The sequence below is a fragment of the Haliotis rufescens genome, unplaced genomic scaffold, assembly GCF_023055435.1.
Source record: "Haliotis rufescens isolate VD_foot unplaced genomic scaffold, xgHalRufe1.0.p SCAF_4, whole genome shotgun sequence".
In the NCBI taxonomy this organism is placed as follows: domain Eukaryota; kingdom Metazoa; phylum Mollusca; class Gastropoda; order Lepetellida; family Haliotidae; genus Haliotis; species Haliotis rufescens.
In genome coordinates, this window is record NW_025964112.1 from 5,756,969 (window position 1) to 5,762,968 (window position 6,000).

Sequence of the window (6,000 nt, forward strand, 5' to 3'; positions counted from 1 at the left end):
AAATGCCCATGAGAGGGGCACGAGTCGCTATTCGGCTTGTCCCGGAATAACACGAGTTGGTCACGAATGGGGTGGAAACTGGACTATTATAGTCAGTTAACTCTCTTGCCTATGGAAAATGCCTTTTACGGCAAGAATGGGTCGTTGAAGACCTATTCTATCCCGGATCTTCACGGGTCACATCGCTACAATGAGATTGCAGCTTTGCTGATCCTTGTGACGTTTCGGTTACCGTGATGTAACAAATGACGTCCCTAATACCTGTCACTGAGCTTGTTAGCTGTATATTGTACACTTAAGACACAAGTTAGTACAAGTTTAAACTGAAACAGATTGAAGTATGATTTTTTAACGATTATAAATATATAATGATGACAGTAACGATTTTAAATAATTCTGCTCAGATATATTGAGATATATTTAGATACCCAAATATGTTATGAGTTACTGGACTTCCTTGGGGCCCGGGGTAGAACGTGTCCTCGGCCCCCCATGTCTTGTCGTAAGAGGCGACATAATTGGGTAGAGCGTTTGTCGTTGCTTGCGTCCCTATGTCGGTGGAAGGTGAGGTGAAATGGGGTTTAACGTCGCGTCGAAGATTATTGCACTTATAATTATATTGCAACGTGCATGCACGTGTGTATGTGGCTGCTTGTACTAGTCCGGACTGATGACGATTTATAGTGCTAACCCACTGAGATACCATGCCGCAGTTTGACATGAATACCCCACTTAGACACCGTATACTGACTCCGAGCCGACGAGTCCTTGTTTTAGTCCCTTAATGCCGAGCGCCAAACAGGATGACAACAAGTACCATCTTTTAACGTCTTTTGGTATGACGCGGTCGGGGTTCGAACCCCGGGACTTCCGCTTCCCAGGCGGACGCTCTACAACTAGACCACGGGGCGGTCATGTCGGTGGAAGAAGGTAATCTGGTGGTTGAGGGCACTGGACCCAGGAACAGTGTTCAATACCCCATTCGCCGTACAACATAAAGTTTGGACTTATGCTTTTCAGTCCAGTAACTAATTAAGAAATTTTAGATGAACCCTTTCTATAATAGTTAGATTCTCGTATCCCCAGATCTTGACACCATATAATAGTATAGGGACGACGATTTCATCAAATGCAGATAAGAGGCAATCTAATGGCAAAGTAACATTTCGGGGCTTCATGAGTAGGCTGAACATGGCTTTAGTTGCGTTTTCTGCCCGAGATTTGACTGCTTGTATACATCGTCTATTCCTGTGTAGTTTTAGGCCAAGGGAGTTAGTTATATGAATCTACAGTTTCGATAGGGTCGTGGCCAATAGTGAAACATAATTTCGATTTGTTTGCAGGTCCGGTGTCCCGGTATAAACTCTCCCCCGTACAAATTCTCCCCCCGGAGATTTTATACCGGTACAGATTCTCCCCCGGCGAATCTGTTCTGAAATAAAATCTCCCCCGGGCGGATATATTTCGCGCCCCCCTCAGTATAAAGTCTCCCCCCTGATTATTCGGTTTGTTGCAATGTCTTTAAGTAATATATTCTTTAAATAGTTATCTTTAATGTAAGGAGGGTTACTTTAAAAAATAGATTATGAAATATGGTCATAATGAATTGATATTTCAGAATATTTTATTTGGTAACTGTACCTTCCATCCTAAAATAATTATAAGACATAATCATACCAAACAAAGGATGGGAGACATGAGTCTCTACAGAACTTGTTGTTTCTAATACAGTTGTTGTTGTCTGTATACATTTTTTTAATATACCAGTTTGAGTCTACATGTGAACACAATCGATGGTTGAAATGTTAGTCTAAGAACAAAACATGAACTAATTCTAAAGAACTCTGATGTATAAAGTTACCTTCATCTTTGATTGACTGATGTATTTTCAATCTTTATTCAGCACTGAAGAGGCCACAGGCCTATAGTACGAAGCATTAAGTTTATGAATAAACTGTTATAAAGTATTCATAAAGTATCAGGGGTCATTTCAACTTGCAAAATGATTGACATAGTCCTTTATAGAGCGAGGATTGGGCTGTTTTCTCACCCGATTGACTGACATACAACATTCACATGGTTTAGAATGGTACAATGAATGGTAAAGCATGCAAATTACTCTATTACGCGATATTTCATAAGAAAATATCATATCTCCGTTAAAACATAAAACCAATATTTATGAGTCTACATATTGATATAAGACTTTATCACTGTATCCAATTCCAACATTTTAGATATAAACTTTCGGACAGTTCAGTTAAAAATTCTTCAACCTTTAATACATCACAGGGATTTGTAGCTAGACGACGGGAATCTACAGTCTTGATTTATATACCTATACTGCTACTACAGGGGGAATTTTTTATGTGTAAACGCTGATGCGATTCAACGATCGTCATGAGATTAAGTTAAATTGACTCTAGCTCACCACTACCTTGAGTCAATCAATGATACCATAGAGGGAATTTTTAGCACAAAAACGATGATGAGACTAAACTAAATTGTAATGAAAATATTCTCTATTATTTTTACTCATACGCATACCATAATTTTTTAACAAAGTGATATTCAACATTTTTACTAAGTTCTTCGTTCATTTTGCTAGGAGACCAGACTATATACTCTTCTTGGTAATTGGAAAGAAACAATTGATGACCGTATTTGGTTGGTCTGACATCATTGATATAATATATACCTTGTGGTAATTCTCTCCATTTGATAATTTTGTCCCTGAGCATAAATGCTTCGATAGCTTTTTCGAGTTCTTCCTTTGTTGGTTTGTAATTCTCCATTATTATATATTTATGTAAGCATTCGTTTAAATGAATGTATGATTTGTTATGCGGTGCGATCCAATGATAGGAAACAATCTATTTTTAATCTCCAACCAGTTCTTTGGTTTTGGCATGGAATAATTGACGCGCTTGTGTCCCCTGTTCTATGTACTTTTTTCTCGTCTTCGCTAATACCACTGATCTTAGGATATTAAGATCGAATCTCCTGCTTTATTGTGTTGTATTTGGTGAGTACTGACAACACTGAACGAAAATCCTCCTCGGATATCTTACAATCAGCCAGTGCTGTTGAAATATGATCCTCAATGCTGTTCAACTTTGCTTCGGCGAGTATCAGGGGCACGGGTGGCCCAGTCGTCTAAGGCAGAGTTGCGTCCCTTAGGCACGCCATAAACCTATGATTGTGGGTTCGAATCCCGCTTCGCCCCGATTATGTTTCTAGGTTTGTCAGCACCATATCCGTGCTCGTGGGTTTCACCGAAGTGCTAAACGTCTGAGACCTGCATCACTTCGGGCTTTCCTCCCACATTAAGCTGACACGCCGTGATGTAACTGGAATACTGTTAAAAGCGGCGTTAAACCCAACTCACTCACCCATTCGGCGAGTATCCGAATATTATCATGTTTTAATGCTTTCTTTGGCAACTTACGAGAAGTAAATTTTATCGCTATTCCTGCCAGTCCAGAGACTCCAGCGGCTATTTCCATGTCAAGTACGATAGGCGTGGCGATTATAGTTGATAGTAAACCAACATCGGCTACACCGAGTCCCATGCCAGCCTTTACAAGCATACGTTATCAATGTACCTCGAGTACAAGCAAATAATATCCATGTACTGGTACAGCATAGCATTATTATGAATATGAAATCACAATAGCACATTTTCTTTTTAAAACAGACAAATTGTGCGTTGATAATGCTTTAATCTCTACATTAACAATCCTGGAAGAAAACTAACCCCTTTATTGCACCACTGTGCCCAAGCTTGTTCTATTATGCCAACAGTTCAAACTCGAGACCTAGCAACATATCCGATTACACTTGGCCCAGACTGACCCTAGCGGGATTCCGTCAGTTCTCAATGCAATACTCACGCGGTAGTCTGTCTCCTAGGCCTGGTCCTGCGCCATGACTGTGGAATTTATATTTTTTAGGTATTCTGTTTTACTAAATTCCTAGGCAAGTCTAGATCATACTAACCAAGTCTAGTTTAGTTGATTCCATAACAGCAGAAGGAGAAAGGTTCTTCCGAATAAAAAAAATATATTTTAAAGAAATGTTTTCATTGACTATGTGTTACTCTATCTGTCCCCAGATCCTAGAGAATATATTTGAAACGGACTCCAAGTAAAGAATGATTTGACAAGTCTAGATTGCCTAAGTTCTGGTCCTGAAATCAAGCATCGTTCTGGGATCCATTTGTATTCTATTGAGTAGATTTATAATTTTAACTACGTGAAATTGTATTTCTGGCATGTTGGTTGATTTTAGATGTGGGTATTTATAGATAACAAAACAATATGAAATATATATTATTTATGATGTAGCTAAGGTATGTGCACGTGTAAAAACTGTAGTTTGTAGTCAACCAAAGAAGATAATCAACACTTCAGATTGTATATTGTTTTGAAATGTCTCGCCTCATGAACACGTTCCTTATTTCAATATTGTATTCAATTCCACCCATGACTGTACACAACATTTATATATTTACATGTATACGACGGCTACATGGGCAAGTATAACGGTAAACACAAATGTGTGTTTGTTTAACATTTTTGTGTGTTGAAACACTGTTATATTAAAGGGAAATATAACCATTTAGTCTGTTCGGGTAACCAATTCTAGCTATTATTTCCTGAATAAGATATTATCTACTTCAGGCATACACATATTGTTTTGTGTCATGTGGCACCAGATGTTGTTATCAACCAATACTCATGTCGTAAACAACCATAGAAATGTGAAACATCAATGCTAGAGAATAACCAAGTTCGATTTTCCAACGAAAAAATTCCTTTTGGCGTAAACGTTGACAATAGCGGTAAAAATATATTAATGGATCACTGAAAATCAGTGTTTGCAATTGTTTGCAAAAATCTGTTGCCTCCGATGAATAGATGAAGTTATGCCGAAACAGTAAGCTCTTAGAAGTCTTGTTTGCCAGCTGGGACCATGTCAGATCACAACTTTGTTTTTGTTAGATCAACATTTAGTGAGTCAGTGAGTTAACATTTATAGTCACATCGGCAATATTTCAGCATATCGTGACTAAATCAAGTTGTACAGTAATAATACATAAATATAAACATAAATATATAAAATCTGTCGTCAATGGACAGTAAAAGAACTAGAGTAGCACAGCTATAAATATAAAACTAGTAAGTAACTATCAAATTTTGACTATTCAGTACAATACCTTATAAAAGTTGGCTAGAGATCACCAGCAACCAAAATTAAGTCACCATACAAGGGACCACGGGGACTTACGGTACATCTGCATCCTGCGTGGTACCCAAGCAGGATTTACGCCATCCCTCTGGCCACTGGTGATTGTCAGAAAGTTTAAGCCAAAGCATTTAAAAACAAACAAGTATTCTGCGATTAAAACCTGGGAAAATGAAAAATACTTTGAATGAAATAGGACTTATGTACCCTCTCAGGGGGACAATTATTTTACGTTACTTCAACCCCTTTGAAGGTACAGCCATTAACAATCACAGTTATTAATTCATTCTTCCAAATTAAAAACAACAACTTTTTACAACAATACATATCAAAATTTATCAATCAAGTCTATATCTTTTAAAAATCCTTGAATTAAACGAGAACTTACATTAAAAAGATCCTGTATGGATGAAACCTGGAAATAATTATCCCTTGTGATGTAAAAATCGATACAGTCAAGCAGGACATGCTTGACTGTGATTCTTTCATCACAAGGGACACAGAATGGAGGATCTTCATCTTTCAATAAATACTCATGTGTATAACGTGAATGGCCAATACGACTTCGTCGCATAATGACCTCTTCAAATCTGGACTGACAGCCTAATTAGGTGTAACCGATATTTGCTTTTATTGCATGTAATTTATTTATACCCACTTGAGTGTCCCACTTCTTCTGCATTAGGTTTTTGATATAACATCTAATTACAGGTTTATAGTCACTGTATGGTAGAAGGAGTGGTGCCACAGATT